The following is a 19,726-nucleotide window of genomic DNA, read 5'->3' on the forward strand; positions in this document are numbered from 1 at the left end:
GGTGGTTAAGAAGAACCAGCATCACTGAGGTAAAATCCTCTGGGAAGTGTTTTCTGAGAGCACAAAGAAGGTGTGTTTCAGAGATAGCCAAAGTTGTACCTTGTGCTGCAGCTGGACTTGGTAATGTGTAAGAGTCACCCTGATGGAACTAGTTTTGAAGGCATGAAGAGGTCATGAAGAACAGCTGAGGCTTGCCACTGTGAGAGGCCATGGAAAGCCACTGATGAAAGTGAAGCCTCAGTTGCTGTTGATGGCCCAGGACTGAAGGGATCATGCAAAGGATTTAAATGTTGGCACCATGAGAGAGCCTATGAGAGGCTATTGGTGAAGTCTGGTTGCAGCAGAAGATCTCAGTGTATTGGAGATGCCGGTACCATGGGATGATCACCAAGAACAGCAGCAGCAGTGAATCAACCTGAGCTTAGAGTGGGACAGAAGGCAGAGCTGGAGAAGTGACACCAACCCTTTGGAGGAGCCCAGAAGATCATGTGTGGATCCCAGACATTGAAACAAGAAGCTATAACACTGAAGTTGCCTTGGAGACCCAAAGATGTTAAAGATGCCAGAGCTGTGGGATACCTCCTGAGGAAAGCTGCTAACAGGAAGTAGAACCTAAGAAAAGAAGTTTATTGCAGTCAACAAAGATATAAAAGGAGTTGGAGATCTAAAAACTGCTTTGATATCAGATATGGAGAGTTTGCCCAGCTGATTCCCTGTCTTGATTTGGAGATTTTGGTGAAGTGATTGGATGGATCTCAGAAGAGACTTTAAACTTTGGACTTTTGACATTGTTAATACTGTTATAGACTATGGGGACTTTGGAAGTTGGACTAAATGTACTTTTTAAATTATGCTATGACTAGATATGGCTTCCATAGACTCATGTGTTTGAAAAAGCCTATGGGGGTTAAGGGAGTGGAATATGATAGTTTGTATATGCTTGGCCCAGGGAGTGGCACTGTTGGAAATTATGGCCTTGTTGGAGTAGGTGTGGCCTTATGGGTGTGGGCTTTAATACCCTTGCCCTAGCTGCCTGGGAGCTAGTAGAACTCTCAGCTCCTTCTGTACCATGTCTGCCTGGACGCTGCCATATTCCCACCTTGATGATAATGGACTGAAGCTCTGAACTTGTAAGCCATCCCCAATTAAATGTTGTTCTTTCAAAAAAAGGTGATTGTGTCCACTTTTGGGGGTAGGGGTACGGTTTCTCTGTGTAGCCCTAGCTGTCCTGGAACTCAGAGATCTGCCTGCCTCAGTCTCCTGAGTGCTGGGATTAAAGGTTTAGGCCCAGCACAAACTTTCTCTTACACACACTTACATATGTCATAGCATCATTTGTTTATCTATATATAAATATATATCAGTATCATGGTATCATTTGTTTATCAATATCAAAGCATCCTTTGTTTATCTATCTAACATCAATATCATAGCATTATTTGTTCATCTATCTATATCTATATCAATATCATAGCATTATTTGTTTATCTATCTATTTATATAATCAATATCATAGCATTATATATATATATAAAATCAATATCATAGCATCATTTTGTTTATTGCTGGGAAACCATGCTGGCTTAAGTTCTCATCATTGATGCTTGCCAGGACCAATTTGTCCTTTGAAATTCAAATTAAATTGCCTCAAATAAACATGTCTACCATGAAATAGAAGGAAAGGAAAAGAAAAAAATAAGTATTTAACTTATAAAAATTTTTAACTTATAAGTAATTTATAAAATAATACAAAGCATAGTACAAAGTAATATGGAGGTAAATTCTTTGTTCAGAAATTTGCACAACTGTTGGACCTGGTAGCAGGCCCATAATCTCATCTACTCAGGACAATGAGGCAGGAGGATGACCATTGTAAGGCCTGGACTATATAAAAAATTTAAGCCCAGCCTAAATAACCTTTGAGAGACTCTGATGAGACGACCCAAAAAAACCAACCAAACAAACAAAAACTGAAAAAAGTGTATTTCAAAACAAAACAAGAAAGCCCTAAAAGCCCAAACCTTCCAGCTTTCTGTACTAAAAAGGTCCAACCCTCTGCAAAAGCTCAAAGGACTGTAAGAGAAATTTGTGGTTCTGAGGACAGCACGTGCTTTTTGATGAGTTTCAATGATTGTTACCATGGCACGTTTTCTCAGTGGGGAAACAATGAACCTGTGCTAATGTGCTTCCCAAGGGCAAGCTCTTAGGGTAACAGCAGAGGTCAACTGGGGCTCCCTGAGACCAGCTGCAGAGCTGAGCCCTCTGCTTTCTAACAGGAACAGCAGACCTGTGTGTGGAGGGACCAGATGGGTTTGCTCAGTGGCTGCTTGGCAGCTGCAATAGTGGCGAGGTTCATGATGAAAACCCAGAATCCTTTGTTTGTGATCTTCTATTTGCTTATAGTCTGTTGGGTGTCGGCAGCTGGCACTTGGGTTTGATTTCCTGTGTGGTACTCTGCCCTATTGTTTGGGGCCTCCAGTCTGTCTTCAGCTGGGGTTTCATTTCTAAGGAGATGGGCAGGTGACAGAAAGCTTGACATCATTTGCAAGGGCTATATACACGAGTGAGGGACTTGGTTAGGAGTTATTTAAATACAAAAGCATCTTGAAAAGCTGTCATTAGAATCACAGAAATAGTAGCCAGAACAGTAGCTACCATTTATTGAAATATCAAGTTGCACAGAGGGTAGCTGGTATACACTAATTCATTAACCCTCTAAATAACGTGACAGGTACCCCATTTACCAGTCAAAGGCATATAAATAAAAACAGCTTCCTAGAGGTTTCCACAGGAATACTCCTCATGCTCAATTCTATTTATATGTTACAGTTTTTACAAGTATAATGCTTCCCAAAGCTAAAATGTGAGTTGACATCAAGGTAGGCCAGGTAAATGACTTCACCTTTCCCACCACGGGACACCATGCAGCTCAAAATATGTGGCTATTTGGTTTTGCAGAACTAGATAGATATTGGCACTGTTGCAATTGGTTACAATAAAATAAAACTAAACTGCAAAACAATGTGTGTTGTGTGACTCTCTTTCCGAAATAGAGAAAACACTGCAAAAACAACAGACATGGTACGAGCCGTAGGAGCTGTTCTCTTTAGTGTGATTGTGGCTTTCACTTCATGATCCAAGGTCCTTGTTCAAACTTGGCCACCAAAGGAGGATGGTAGGAAGAGGAGAACGGTTGTTCTATTGGAGACACTTCTATCGGATGCTTGGTGGAGGGTTGTTAGTGTGGAGGAGGTGGATGGGGCAGGGCATATCCCTTTCTACTATAATTCCAGACCTGTACCACGTCACAGCTCCATCCTGAGCTCCAAGCACGTGGTTAAAAACAGTGTTCTATGGCTCAGGAAAGGGAGTTAAACATGTGTACAAGAGGTGGATAATTTCTTCTCAAATTGCACATTGGCTGAGGTGTTGTCTTGCTAATATGATTGATTTTACTTTTGCTTGTCTGTCTTCTGGGTGTCTAATTAAATTCACAATTAAAAATAGAGAAGTGCAGCTGGTACTTAAAGCAGTCCTTATGGCTCCACAGTGTTAGGAACAGCCTTTCACCCTGTGCACCAGGCCTCCTTGGCTGTCCCATAAGGCCACGTTGATGTTGGGCTTCTGTCAGGGTCCTCAAGGGTTCCCACCGGCATGTTATTGCTCACAGTCTTGCGTGATTCACCAAGTCAACCTTTGGTGTCTAAGTAGTTTGCAGACAGAACAAAGTCAACGATGCCCTTGCTTAGCTTTCAGGAATTTCTGTTCCAGCAGCGACCGTCCTAGGCTTACTTTGCCCTCACTACCCCGAGAAGGGCAGTCCATCTGTGTGGTAGATGTTTTCCTGAACTGTCTGTTCTCAATATCGCTGGCAAAATAACATCTGGGAGAGAAACTGGGTCATCAGAAAAACGGGGTCATCATCTCTTTCACCTTCGTCTTCCTCTTCATCGCTGCATTTCAGGTCTTCCAACGTGATCTCTGCGGTCACAGTGTGTTTGGTTGTGCCATTAATTGTCTCTCTGGCAGGATTCTGCAGTTGAATCAAAGGTGTGCCTCTTGGTTTCAAGAAGATGGAAGGGGAGCAGAGCAATGTCCATGCAAGAAGAGAAAGGCAGAGGATGCTGTTAGATTGATTTTGAACTGAGACATAATGCTTTAAAATGTGCACATCAATGGAGAACCGTGTAACACGTCAGCACAAGCCAAATATGCTCACCAAGCATTTATCATCTCTTTATAATGAAAATGTTAAAACTTGTTTCCTCTCACCTTTTGAATCTTGCTCTGTTCCAAGAACCTACACAGAGGCAAGAAAAAGTGTGTCCAAAGTGGAAGTGGTGGGAGGATCGAGCTGAGGTCATGGACTGAGAAGATTGACATTGTCTTGTACATAGGAGGGAGCAAAACATCTTATATTTGATACAACTTCCTCCATGGATTTAAAAAGGCATTTCTGTCTGTCGGAGTGACTTCATTGTAAACATATGTGTACGTGCATATTTTTGTTCTACTGTCTTAGACAGGATCTCATTCTGTAGCCCAGACTGGCCAAGAATTTACTAGATAGCCTAGATGGTCATGAATTAGTGGTGATCCTCCTGCTTCAGCCTCCTAAGTGCTGGAGCCATCATGTCTAGTTATTTGATACTTTTTAAAGTAAAAAAAAAAAAAAAAAGCACCCTATGTGACCCACCATTTAGAAACTGGGGGGATGGATGAGATAGGTAATTGGCAGTCAATCCTAGCTCCTTAAATAGATTCCTTAGTGGTTTTTTGAACACTCTGAGCACTCTGTAGTTGCAGGGAAACTTGGTCTTGCCTCCTTTACTGCTGTTTCTTCCATGTCATCTTATAAGGCACACAATTTTCTTAACCATCATAACAGATATTATTATTGTTGTTATCTGTGGTGCTGAGGACCAAACCCTGGGGCCTTGCACATGCTAGGAAAACTCTGTTCTACTGAGCTGTACTAACAGTACCAATATTGCTGGGGGTGTACTTGGTAGACAGCTTGCCTAATACTCACAAAGTTCTGGGGTTGATCTTCAGCACTGGATAAAACCAGATGGGTGGCATATGAATGTAATCCTAATACTAAGTGGGTACAAGGAGGAAAATCAGAAATTTAAGGCCATCCTTGGCTACGAGCTCAAGGCCAGCCTGGGTTACATGAGAACTGGACTCAAAAACAAACCTCCTTGTAAAACAACCAAGTATTTATGCTGTTGGTTATTTAGGTTGGGGTTTGGCTAAGTTCATTTGTTGGACCCACATGGTTCAACAATTGGAGTGTCCACTCCCACAGAGACACAGAGTCTGAGAACAATGCAATAAGCAAGAGGTTTAATAAGTCCAGTATACTGGAGTCATTCTGCAATCGGGACAGAGACAACCCCGAGGCTTCAAAGAACACAATTTTTATACAGTTCTGAGGAGATTTCAGCAACAGCATAGTGTGGTGGCCTCTCATTGGTGGGTTACAGTGACCTCTGGATTCATTGGATGAGGGGGTTTAGACTGGCAGTGATGCATATTTGAGTCTTTTCCATGAGAACTTGTGGCTGTCAGCCAGCAAATTCTGTGGGTTTTTGTCCTTGTTTTGTTTCTTGGAACTGGGATTTGAGCATGAGATAATTATGACATGCATCAGAACCCTATCTAGGGCTTTCTAGAGGGCCAGGTGGCTATCAGTCAGTATATTCTGTGGGTCTTCTGAGAATTACTCTAGGCCATTGTTTTTATTTGTCAAGCACAGGCAGGACTTGGTTTCTTCTAAGAGCAACAGTTATCTCACTGCCTTGGGATGACTGGAAAGTCCCCGAGTCTGACTTCAGCCATTTCTGTGTCTTTAGGCCCCCAAAATTTATATGTATATATTTTAAAGATTTATCTATTTTATGTATGTGAATACACTGTAGATGTCTTCAGACACACCAGAAGAGGGCACTGGATCCCATTACAGTTGATTGTGAGCCACTGTGTGGTTGCTGGGAACTGAACTCAGGACTTCTGAAGAGCAGTCAGTTCTCTTAACCTCTGAGCCATCTCTCCAGCCCTGGTTCTTTATAGTTTATAAGATATTGGTGGCATCAACTTTAAAATCTTTCTTATTTGATATATTTTTTTTTCTATTTTAACTACATCATTAACAGGCCTTCAGTTTCAGTGATGAGAACAAGAAAACATGGCAGACATAATCGAGCCGTGGTGGATGGGTCAGCAAGGCAGGCTTCTGCAGGGTCTCTTGTCTTTCCAGTCCTTGGTACTCCACATCTAATTTATCTCTCAACACAAGGAAAAAAATGGCATGGCCCCTGCCCATATCTCCTGGTTCTGCTGGTTAGGAAGAAAGCAAGATTTTCCTCCACGTTTGACTGACTTGAGCTGTATGACATGGACATTCTTAGCTGCAAGGGAAGCAGGAAAGCCAGGAAGATTCTTTCTATTATCTTTGACTAGACAGTGTGAGTCACACTCTGGTATGGGGCAGTTTACACTTTTCCTTTCCAAATAGAATTTGTTTCACAAGAAAATAATAAATGGTTCCTGGGCATAGCAAGAAAAATTAGAAATCTGTTAAGAACAAGTGTTATTCTGTATCAAGACAAGGCAGAGATAATGAGAACTATAGAAGTGAGTTTTTTGTTTTGTTTTTTTTTCTGTTGTTTTGTTTTGTTTTAGCATCAAGTTCTCAAAACCTACTCTCTATGCTACTTGAACCAGAATGGAAAAACACACTTTAAATACTACACTGTACTTATTGGACAGTATATATATAGATAGATAGATATTAACATTGAAACCACACCTACCTTAAAAAAATTTCCAGGTTGTGTGGCAGGAGACACCTCACAAAGCAACACCAAAAAAAGAGAGAAAAAAACAAGAAGTGAAATCAAATATACTAGATGATTTAATCACAGAAGAGACTGAAATAGATGAACTTGAACATTCATCTCTCTATTTACAGAGTTTGTTCTCACCGATTTACTAAAAATGTGCAGAGGCAAAAAAAAAAAAAAAAAAAAAAAAAAAAAAAAAAAAAACCTAAAGAAAAGAATGAGAGAAATTATTTCTAATGTCACATTCAGTTATCTATTACTGTTCTGTATAATTATTCTTAGCCTTTAGACATATGGATACATTTTTTTCCCATATAGAACTGAAATTGGAGGCTGGAGCGATGGCTCAACATTTAAGAGCACATGCTGTTTTTCTAAAACTGCAGATGATTCCACTTGAGTGGGGCCTAATACCTCTTCTGGCCCCTATGGGCACACACATGCATGTGGCATATAGTAACACCCATGCATGCACACATGTGTGTATACACACATATAAAAATAATTCTTTAAAAAGTTGTATTTTACTGAACATATAACTTCATAACCTACCTTTATTCTAGTATGTCTATGACCTCTGTTGAAGAGGTCAAAGGTCAGTTTGCAATGCTCTTATCCACGCAGTATGACCTCTCATATTATAAAGAGCTAATTTGGGAAAGTTGTTTGGTTTGGGGGAGGGTAACTTGATAGGAGACAAATGATCCTGGTGTTCCTCTCCCTGGCTGTGTGACCTTGTGAAAGTTGCTCAGACTCTCTGAGTTTCTGATTTTTTCATTTACAAAAATAAAATACAGATGATGCCAATGGCTTTTGATGTTTTAAGGTAATCTTGTGAAGTGGTCAATTCTGGTAATATTTATAGAAGTGAACTATAAATAAAAAATAAAGATTTTTTTAACTAAGCTAAAATAAAGCTTAGACATGTTAATATAATCATTTCAAACTACTTTAAAGAAGCTTAACATCTTATAATTAAAAGATGAAAAGACAGGAATTAGCAGGCAAAAAACCCCTATATTTTGGGTGATGAACGTCATAATGATAGGTTGTTCAAATGGTAAAAAAAGCTTTGCTTTTTATACACATTTAAGAAATGAAAGGTCTTATTTGGCAAAAGTATTTTAATAAAAAGATGTATGCAGATAAAGAAGTAAAATAAATAGATATTTATGACTAATCTTGAAATTTTAAATGCAGTTTGAACAGGAAGTGCCAATGTATGAGAGTTACAAGAAGACTTCTTTTTCTTCTAAATGATAAAATATGCACAGTCACAATAATAGGCATAATAATAAGACGTGGGTTTGGGTTGGAGCCCTATCTCGCCATCGTTGGCTACCCCTGCCACAAACATGTTTTCCTTTAATGAGCATCAAGCATTTCCCACTACCTCTTTCTTTCTGAGCTCAGACACTGAATTAATTTTCCGGAAACCCAGTTTCTTGTTTCTGAACACTTCTTCATCTTCCCAGAAGAAGAGGAAATTGGTAGATAGCCCAGATTTGTCCAGCTGTGACTCCCATTTTAAAGGAAAGCTGAGGCAGGATTTCTAATAGGTTTAACCCCCCACCTCTGGAGTTTCCCACTGAGGGAGGGTCTGTCTGAGAGTTGCAATCCACATCTGGTTGGAATCATGTAACTGTGACTCTAGAGAGGCTGAATGGTGGGAACATGACTTTGCTGTGCTCCGCCATGGTTCATCAACCCTCCTCTGAGACACACTGGCTATAAAATCACTAGTTGTTACACAAAACATGCTGGGGATAAAGCAACGCTCAGGGTTTGTAGAAGAAACTTAGGTAGACTTCCTCAATGCCGTTACAAACAGAGTTGAGCTAGCATTTTTTGCTGAGCAGTACATATTGTGCACGCAGTCACTAAAGATTCTGTGATTTACGGAGTTGATATTGTCATCTTGGGAGTGAGGCAATAGCAGGAAAGACTGGAGAGCAGTGCCTTCCAGAAAAAACATACAGGCCAGTGTCCGAAGGGACTTGCTCACTGGGCCCTTGACTCTCCTCAGGAATGAGGTCAGTTGGATGTCACGTGACTCTGATTCACCTGTTTATGTAATTTATCTACAGGATGAATTATATATAAGTACAGATATTCTGCTGTGTATTTCTCCCCTAAAAGGTTCTATCAGCAAGAAGGAGACCAGGATTTACACTCTTACCAAAAGAATTCAACGTAGATCATTTGTAGAGAACAAGTTGGGGTTCCTAGGATGTAAAGTTAATTAGGAGGGAAGGAAGGTAGCTCACCTACTTGCACAAGTGCCAAATGTTAAAAAGCATATTGATTAAAAAAAATAAGTATGTAGGTTGATCTTAATTTAGTGTTCTAAAGCTCTGGACAAACTTTCAGATTCACCGTCGGGTCAGACAGAAACTTTTTCCCTGAAGCAAACAGAACCGAAGGAGTCAGCTGCTTGACCCTGGTGAGACTATCAACCGTTCTAATTCAGTGCGTGGAATCTACAAAGAAAAACAAAGCCTACGTTTATACAAGGCCCGAAATCTAAGCATATTCTGGATATTTGTATAAAAGTATTTTTGACCTGGTATATGTAATTAGAATGCCATGGTTCAGCTGGGTGTAGTGGTACATACCCTTAATCTCAGCTCTTAGGAGGTGGAGGCAGGAGGATCTCTGAGTTTGAGGGTAATTTCATCTACATATCAAGTTCCAGGATAACCAGAACTACACAATAGAGAGACCCTGTCTCAAACAAACAAACAAACAAAAACAAAACAAATAATACTATTGGTCATTTTATTTTCAATTCAGGAGGTATTCTGACTTCCTTGTCTCTTAGTTTATAAATAAGTACAGACATTTATGCAGCAATTTCTCTTCTTGAAGGTTACATGTGTAAGAAAGAGAATTCACATTTTTACTTAAGTGGTATAGTATTTATCATTTAAATCATGTGGACATTTCTCTTATTTAAGATTTATTTGTATATTATTTATTTATTTGTTTATGTGTGTGTGTGTGTGTGTGTGTGTGTGTGTTCATACATGTCTGGAGAGGAGGGTGTCATACCCTCTGGAGTTGTAGTTACAGGTGCTCGTTAGCTGCCTGATACCTACCTTGGGTCCTCTGGAAGACCAGAAAGCGCTCTTAACCACTGAGCCATCTCTGTAGACCAGAGCTAGTGGATATTTCTAAGACAGGAGATTCATATAAAACACATTTCTTCCCTGAAGAGTCCTGTACTTGCTCAGGCCACGCACCGTCAGTCCCTTGTAGAAAAAGTAGTCCAAAGTGAAAAAGCAATATCTACTTTTCTGTGACATTGATAAGGCAGTGACATGCCCTATGCATAAATGAAGGCACATCCGTAAGCTTCCAGAACCTTTTCAAAAATGCAAAAGAGAGCCATTTTCACACACGGTTCATACTAAAGCACAACTACCTGGCCAAGGGTGAAATTCCTCTAGCTTAGTTGTACAGTGACAACAGCTCGTAAAAATAGCACCTAAAAATGAGTGTGTCTGAAAGTTGAGCCTGTGTGGGAGGGAGAAGAGGGTGGGGGCAGAGAGGGAAAAGGGACAGAGATGGGGGGGAAGAGAAAGGGAGAGAAAGAGAGAGTAAGAGAGGGAGAGAGAGGGAGGGAGAAAGGGGCAAGGAAAGGAGAGGAAAAATAAAAGTCTTTCAGTGATGAGAACTTATTTCTCTTCATTATTGACACAGGACCTTGCTGCACAGACCATGTTGGCTTCAAACTCTCCATCCTCCTGCCTCAGCATCTCTAGTTTTGGGATTACGGTCACGAGGCAGGCATATTAATAATAGTTTTTAAAGTTTAAAATTGATCCTCCCAGGCCATTTTGAATTCAGGATAAGACAAGTTTCAGGGGTCGCGGTACCCTCTCGATAGGCAAATCCAATGGCTATCACTGTGAAACAAAGAGGCCCTCTGGGGTCAGGCTGGGTCACCTTGTATCTGTGACCCTAAGCTAGATACTCAAACACCCTATTCCTCAGTTTCTCCCTTTGAAAACCCAGATAACACTGATGTGTTGTGTCTTCATAACTGTTGGGGAGATTAGTAGGAAAACTCACAGAAAATGCGTAACATATCCAGTTTAGGTGCTCAGCTAACGGTTCAGCAGTACCACCGGCACTGTTCTCTAAGACAGGCTGGCGAGCTGAAGAAGAAAACAGTCCAGTGACAGAGGCTTGGAATTGCTCACCAGGTGCTAGAGCCATTGTCTAGACGAAGGCCAGCAGTTTGTTCATGGAAAAAGTCCCAGGACTGGAGACTGGAGATACAAGAGAGGCTCAGAGCTGTGCAGGAGCGTTCGTTGAGAGGAGGGCTGAGGTAGGGTGAAAATGAGTTGGGTCCCCTGCTGCTGGGGGGCCTGCTATTGTCAGCTGAGCAGTCAGAAGACCAGAAGAAGAGGAAGCTGGTTACTGTTGGCACATGGAAGGCCAGGACACAGCAATGAAATTACCATCAAGGGATCAAGGATCCTGTAAACAAAACTGTACAAGATGGTTACAAAAAGACTTTATCTTCTTCCCCGCAGGGGAAGCCTCCCCTGACTCTCCTGCCTCCCCTGCCTCCAAGCTTCCTCTTCCTTGCTTGGTTTATTTTCTTTCCTAGTAGTCAGCACACTGTAGCAGAAAACATCATTATGGCTGATTGTCTCCATAGGCAAACTCAGAAGACCGATATTTTTTTTTCTTTGTTGGTAAACACCACCTTCCTAGTGCCTAACACAGTGTCTAGTAAAGAGTAAAACTAAATGTTCGGTAAATAGTTGCCCAGTGAAAGAGAGCAATATTCTAAGCGTTCACAGTGCGATGACATCAGGAGATAGTCTTGAATGTTCCACGATGTTCATCTTATGTGTAAGAGATTCTGTTATTGCACTGATAAACTAATTTGGAAGTTTCTGGACAGTGACTACACAACATTGCAATTTTGTTTGTGGCGTACAGGCCTCTGTGAGTCTGTCCTCACCAGGATTTGGGGATTGACAAAAATCTCTCCAGTCCTACGATTCAATAGTTGTTATTTAAGGTGGGGTTAAAGGTGAGTGTGAAAGGATCCCAGGAGGCAAAAAATCCCAGTGTCTGTGACAGCACCCACGGAGCGTGCGGCCACCACATCCCAAGCACCGTAGAGCTTTAGTTAATTTGTTATGAGATGGGTCTCACTGTGTAAACGGGGCCTTAGACTTCTGAAATACCCACATCAACCTTCCTATGCTAACTGGGAGACACTGGCCACTGCACCAGACAAGGCTTACTTATTTTTTAGGTTTTTAATACAGTTCATGCAGGCTAGATAGTAATCTACCTGTATTGCTGATGGCATGGTCAAGGTCCTTGTTCTTAGAAGCTGGAGGTGAGTTTGAAAATACGTCTGGTTTGAACCGGAACTTCGAACCGGAACTTCCCCTTTCTCCACTCTTCCCAGCATGCTTCAGGATGCTCCCTTCAGAACCGCATTGATCGGTTACTCCGGGGAGAAGGCGTGTGAGGGTTCTCCCCGCTCTGCCTGGCAACCGAAATGTTTGCACGCTGTGCTCTGAGCAGATGTTCTGGTTACAGTTACCCTGTGATGTCTGTGCCCAAACCAAAGATCCCTATCAAGGCAGCAGGAGAAGAGGCGGAGGCCTCCTCCTCCGGTAGACTGGATGCTAGGAACTTGTGGCAGGCAGTTTGCAGCCACTCCTTAGGCGTTCACACACTGGACCCCAAAATTCTGCTCACCCCCTCGCATTTCAGTCTTTCTCTTGTGGATTTGTTCTCAGGGCCCGCAGAGTCCAGAGAAGCCCATTCTTTGCCTTTATAAATGGGATTTGATTTTCTCAGTCCTGTGCTGCTCTAGTCACTGAGTGAGGTGGGTGAACAGTGGGCTGTTCTGTGTGTAGAGAACAGCTTTGTGTGTGTGTGTGTGTGTGTGTGTGTGTGTGTGTGTGTGTGTGTGTGTGTGTGTGTGGTGTGCTTATCTCGTTGTCCCTGAAGGATTTTGTAAGGGCTCTAGAAACCTCCTGATTAGTATCTGCTGTGTGGGGAGAACGCATCTGAGGCCGCTTTGAGGAGAAGTGGTCATTTGACTACATCGGCTCTGCCAGTTGCACGGAATGGGCTGGACCCTGACTGTCACCCTTTTCGACTAGACTGCAGTGCCACAAAGAGAGCTTTGCAATCAGAAGAACCACGGTGCAAATAGGCCAACGGGCTGAAGTGAAGACCCCGGCCGAGAACCCCAGGACCGGGAAAGCAAGGCTTAGGTTAGGCCAGAATCTTGGTGTAGAACCAGCAGATGAGAATAGTGAGGGTGGGGTGGGATGGGGTGGGGTGGGGTGGGATGGGGGTGGGGGGGGAGAAATGATGGTTTTATGGTTATGTCTGAAAGAGGGAAGCCAGACAGTGTTTGAAGCAATACTCTTATCGGGTCAGGGAGCCCGTGGTTTGTAATGTATTAGAAACTGCAAAGAGGAAATCACTTGCGAGATTTCTAAGATATTTTCAACGTTTGGAATTTTAACGAGCATTTTATGCGAGTGTAATTTTACATTGAGTATGACATGTCATAAGTAAGATCTTTTCTCTTAAGTAGAGCCAACGCTTTATAATCTCTATCATAAAAATCTCCCAGCCGGAAGGAATTTCATCTTAATACTATCCTTTCTAACGAAGTGGAGAGTGGGGTTAGAGCAATTCCAGTCTGACTAATGCCCCGACTGGAAACTCAAAGCCTTAAAACAAGACCTGGTGCACAGCCCCGACCTTCAGAGATCTGTTTTCTCAGGCGGCACTTCATGAACGTGAGTGGGTGTCAACAAACACTCCCCACTGAACCAAAATAATTTCGGGTAATTCTGTAATGCTAAAAAGGAAAAGGAGAGGATAAAGAAAAGAGGTATTATGCAAACTCAGTAGAAGAAACAGCTCAGTAAACAACACCTGCCTGAAAGCTTCCAGAATTTACTGTTCATCACAAGCTACGGTTGTTATACAAGAGGCCTCTCAACTACAGCTGGTAGAGAGCTGATGTAAGACCACACTGTGCCCCAGCGCAGAGTACAGAGTCAGATGCACATTATTAAAATCCTCTGGATGGAAAACCACCAAGACCTCCTTTGACCCAATCAGAGAGCATTTAGAATCAACTGAAGGTATTTTTGAGAAAGCCTTTGGCATTAATTAATTAATTAATTAATTAATTAATTTTTGGACCGGGACTCAGGTATCTCAGGCTGGTTGTGAGGTTACTACATTTATAGTGGAGGATGACTTTGCAACGTTCTTGGTTAAATTAACTACTTCATTTTTACAGCCAGTTTGTTTGTTTGGCACGCGTGTGTGGTGTGTTTGGGTCTCCTTTTACTGTATAGGTTTCAGGGACCAAATTGAGGGGTCAGCTTTTGTGGCAGGCGACTTTCCCTATTCAGCCATTTCACTGGCTCGAGTCTTTGCCTCTTCACCATACTGTTGATGATATTTGCCTCGGAATCTCAGGGCAGGGATGCTTGAAATAAGACAATGGACCACTGGCCTTGTCTTACCGGCCATCCCTTCCTACCCACAGTGGTCCAGTTCTGTCTAGAGTGGAATATTTCCTTCTTGCCTGTCATTTTGAGCCCCCCAGTGTTTTCCCCAGGCTAGACTAAAGTGTGAGAAGTCATATCCAGAGCGGATGTGTGTGTTTGTCTGTCTTATTTTAAATGTAAGGTACCGGGTTCCTTCTTTCCTTACCATCCCTATTTAACTCTGTTAAAAGAGCACAAACAAGAGGGAGGGGGGAGGGAAAGGGAGATGGAGAGAGAGAGGGAAGAGGGAGAGGGAGAGCAGGCCTCTCAGATAGGAATAGTGGTCAGCCAGAGATGAGAAAGAGGAACCTTGCAGCCAGATGTGGGTGTTACCGGCTCAGTTCCTTCCAGTCTGGGCAGGAGTGCTGGGGCTTGGGGCACACTGAGCCCAGCCCGACCTGGGAACACGGCCGCACGCACGTGTGCAGACCACATGCAAAGGATGAAGCCCGGAGTGTCTGCGTCCTGCTGTGGCATGTCTTGCTTTGTGTTCAGAAAGGCAGAAGCACCTGGCCCATGAGGGCAGCTGCCTTTGCTCTTCTCCCCTTTCCTCCCAAGAGGAGGTAAAGCTCACTGGTGCCCTGAGAACCAGCCCCCATTCCCTTACCGCTATAGGCAAACCGTTTTGAACTCTTAAGTTTTAGAGTGCCAAAGCTTTCAGAAACTGGGTGAGAAAAACCGTTGGCGATGCGCTTTCTCAAAGCACAGTTGACGTCAGTCTTCATTTGGATGATGGAGAAACACACAGGGTATGCCATTGCCCAGTCACACCTGTCCCTGTAGGCACCGCAGGGTGTCGAGATGAAATCAGCCTGGACAAGGAAAGACAGAGGAGGGCTCACTACACGAACTTTGCTGCTGGCTGCTTAAGGATGGAGATCTCCTTCCTCCCTATGATAATCCAGAGGTAAAGTATCTATGTCGTCTTAGCACCCAGGAGCCAGAGGACCACCATCCCAAGCTAGGTAGCTAGTGTAGCTTATTTGCTTTTGTGTTTGGGGAACAGCATCCCTCTGTAGCCCAGGCTGGCCTTGAATTCTTGGTGACTGCTGGGACTACAGTATTGAGCATGGTTTATGTGCACACTGTTACCCAGTGAGTGCTGAGTTTTCTGTCTGTTTCTCTGCTTCGTATTGGCTGCCAGAACACTTAGACACACACGGCAGACACTTTCCTTTCTAATCTGACCCTTATTTAAGCTTAATTTATGTATTCTCTTTTTCTTGACCTCACTTCAACACGTGTACACGTCTTTATTTCATTTCGAAACAGAGCCTCACGAACCAGACTGGCCTGGAAATGTTCTGTGTGCTCCAAGATGGCCTTGTGTTGCTGGCCCCTTTACTTCACCCTCCTTTGAGAGTTCTTGCTTTTAGCTCATTTCATCTGGCAAAGGTGTTGTGTTTGTAGCAGCTGCCCTGGCCCTTAGAGACACAAACTCAGAGACAAAGAAAAGTTATTCAACAAGTCATTTGTGCTTTGCCTACCTAATAATATTGCCGTGGTAATCAAGCTCGCCACAGGGAATTTTCTGGAGAGAATGTATGTCCGTTGGAGAGTAAGGTCCTACTTTATTAGTATGTTGCTATTGGGGTGTCTGGAAGAGGCTTCCGTGTGTCCATCCATAAGCCTGATCTTTGTCCCTTCTGTTCATATATACCATACCTCAGGTACATTCACCTATCCTCCACCCCCATCCACCTGACAGGGTTTCTCTGTGTAGCCCTGGTTGTCCTGGGGCTCGCTCTGTAGACCAGGCTGGCCTTGAACTCAGAGATCTGCCTGCCTCTGCCTCCCGAGTGCTGGGGTCAGAGATGTGTGCCATTTAAAGTATCTACTGCCTGGCTAGTAGGTACTTTTAACATTTTACTTCTCCAGTCTCATGCCTGCTTTAAGGACTTTCTGCCGTTTGCTATTTGGCATTCTCTCCCCCCCCCCACCCCCGCCCCCGGCCTGCCTCTTTCTTATCCATGACAGCCATAGATGCATTTCCAAAAAAAAAAAAAAAAAAAAAAAAAAAAAACTGAGGGTGGGCATTAAAAATAATGAATTTTTTTTGTTTTGTTTTTTTGTTTGTTTGTTTTTTTTGCAGGTGGCATCCTGGTATTGATAATTTAAAAACAATAACAAAACCAACACTCCTGGCATTCTAATTTTCTGTCAGAGCTGTGTTACAGTTTCAAGCTTTATGTGTGAGCAGCTCACACTACCTCTAGGATATCTTGTTCTCTGGCTTGATTGCTCTGATCCCTTTGTAATCCTTGCTATACACTGGAATGATTGAATTGATTGAATACCTACCTTTGTTTGTCCATAGGGTTCTCGTGCTATAAGAATAGAATGTCTGCCTTGTGTTTTGTTCATTTCTCTTCACACAGAATCAGGTCATAACAGTTTTACAGGCCTCAGTGTGGCCCTGGCTGGAGTGCAGCTCGGAACACGATTCTGTGTTGTTGACTTGGATGTCACTGACTTTACTCTTATGATACTCTGGTATTGTGAGCAAGATACTATCCTGGGCAGGAGGATTCACAGTGATTCAGAACTTAGGGTGCAGGGTCCTGGGATGGGAGTGTGGGGGTGTCAGTACTTCAGGAGAGTCAAACAGCTAGTTGAGGCAGTTTGGCCGTGGGCTACATTGTTGCAGATGGTCTTTACACCTGGCTGGCACAGAGAGGAGGGACAAGGATGGTTGTGTTTTTAGTCAAATAACGAAACTCAGAGGGGTCTGCAAACAACTCAGTCCAGTACTTCCTGGACCAGGTGCTGCTCTGTGGCAGTTACTTGACTTTCGCTATGGTCACCAGCTTGTTCACTTTTAAATTGTCACTAACACTTGTAAAACAACTCACTACTAATAAAGCAAAGTGAGCCAGAGAACCCACCTTCTCTCCGCTGCTGGGCTGCCGGTGAACTTGTGTAGCTTAGGATGATGGCCCTGAACAAAGTCTTTTTTTAATTTTCATTTTTGCAGAGACTCTCTGTGTAGCTCTGCATGTTCTAGAATTCTCTCTGTAGTCTAGGCTGGCCTTGAACTCACAGAGATCTACCGGCTCTTTGCCTCTGAGTACTGGAATTAAGGACAGGCGCCATCCTACCTGGGAAATCTTGAACGCTGGGATAACAGGTGTGTGCCAGAAACTGTGGCTATTCAATACAGGGGTTCAAACACAGGGCTGGGCAAGTAGTCTACCCACTGACCCCATCCTTTGCTCGAAAGTTAGGTTCTTGGTTAAGAGCTTTTATTTCAGCTTAAACTAACTGAGATCGGCCAGGACAGTGAAATTGATTTTCTCCTGTTTCATTTCCTGGAAGAATCATCCAGTTTCACCTTCTTCCTTCCCTCACTTGTATGTAGATGGTTTGGGGGGAGGAAACTGGAGGGAATGGGGTGAGAGAAATGACCCAGGAAAGATAAAATGATAATCAAACACAAATCGAGCCGTGTAAGCAAAAGCCTTCTGCCTCTTGGTTGGGCAGGTTCCCCAGGCTTGTGGAGGGAAATGCACATGCGCACACGCCCCTAAACCCACACAGACGAAACCCCTCTGTGGAGAAGCCAGCCACAGGAAACTCGCTTCTGCACAGGAACTTGCTAATCACTTTTGTCACTTTCGGAGCGTTCCTGCTGCCTCCGGACACCTTGGCCCACCACCTCGGGCTGGACTCTGCCAGTCCAATGTTGCGGTTTTTCTAACAGTGACTCACTGGGAACCTTGGGGAGGAGAGAGTGAGAGGGAGCTCCCCGGAGGAACTCTCAGCAGTGACAGGTTTTAGCTACACCAGCTTTTACGTGGCGTGGAGAGCGACTTAGACTTCCGGAGTCAGTCATTTTGGTGTTGAGACCTTCATTTGGCATTCTACCACCGGTAAGACTTTTGTGTCTTTAAAACTATTTCTTTGGTGTCCCAGGTATCTCTGTAGTTTTGTTGAGATTTCTTTTCCTTTAGGTAGAATGTTATAATAACTTTTTAAGATTAGTTGTAAAGTGTAGACTAAACTCAGAGATGGATGTGTTCTCGCCCATGTACCCCTCTCCAGAGTCTTGTTTTAGTTTTGAGACGAGGTCTGGGGCAGCCTGGGCTGGTTTGTAATCGAGGATGGCCTTGAACTTCTGACCCTTCTGCTTCTAGCTCCCAGGTGCAGGGGTTACAGGCATGTACCACCAAACCTGGAAGGTCACACATAGTCCTGAAACATTAAAAATGTGATTGTCTTGGCTTCTGAGGTTATTCTCACATGTAGACAATGCCTGTTCTTGGGGCTGACTGTGTCTGAGCTCGCTTGTGTGGGGACTTTAGACTTCATGAAACAGTGTTTGATGAAGGAAATCTAGGGGCCGTCCAGCACCCATAGGTAGCAGCTTTAAAGTTATCTAGCTAGGTAAAGAATTAAATAACTATATTCCGGAATTTGTCTAGTTATTCTCAATCCCAATGGCCCCTTTCTATACGTTTCTAGGTTAAGTTTAGTTTCTCAGGAGGTTTCATTCTGTGTACTGTCGATTGGCTGGATTGATTGTAACATCCACGACAACAAAAGGCTGGGAAATTGCTGGTTTTAGGCACTTTACTAAATTAAAGTTGCAACGAATGGGTTCAAGGGACAGGTAGTTGACAAGCACTCACCGGATCTAAGATGGTGCTGTGCACGAGAGAGGAGAAATGTAAGGAAATTCATGCTTCGACGCTAGTAGTCACAGTGGAAGATACCATTTAGGAAACAGGAGAAGAAGCTGGGTTGTGGAAGTTTTAAAGGCTGTAGGGTTCCAAGAGGGGTGCTGGGAGTGAGCTGAACCATTTGGGAAGAGGGAGGCTTAGGAAGGATGGGGGGCTTATCAGGGAGGCTTAGGAAAGATGGGGCCTTAGCAGATGGAGAAGGGGAAGGTTGTACACCTGGAGGGCCATTTGGACTTTGCATAAAGAGGTAGCCCAGTGGTTCACTCACTGTGGGAACAGGGTTAAAAGACAGGGTGTGGGCCAACTGGAGGGGTGAATGAGAAGAGACTGCATCCGGTAGTTTTCTTAGCCTTCTTTTAGCCATTTGTAGGGAGACTTGAGACCAGCTTTATCTTCTTGGGTCACCTTCTGCATGGTTATGACTGTTTTGCCTCTAGCAGTGTTCCTTAGTACATTGTGAATACAGAGAAAGGGCTCGGGGGAGCCTCTGTGTCTGTTTTCCTATTTTAATGACTCAGTCATTTGGCTTTCTTTGGGGGAGGTTGACTAGGTGGATAAGCAAGTCTCTGTCCTTGAAGAGTTTCCCTTGGCAGAGAGTGAGCCGTTTGGGCCTCATAACAGTTGTTTCCACAGTCCCTTA

This window comes from Micromys minutus (genome assembly GCF_963924665.1).
Source record: "Micromys minutus genome assembly, chromosome: 1".
Classification (NCBI taxonomy): Eukaryota; Metazoa; Chordata; class Mammalia; order Rodentia; family Muridae; genus Micromys; species Micromys minutus.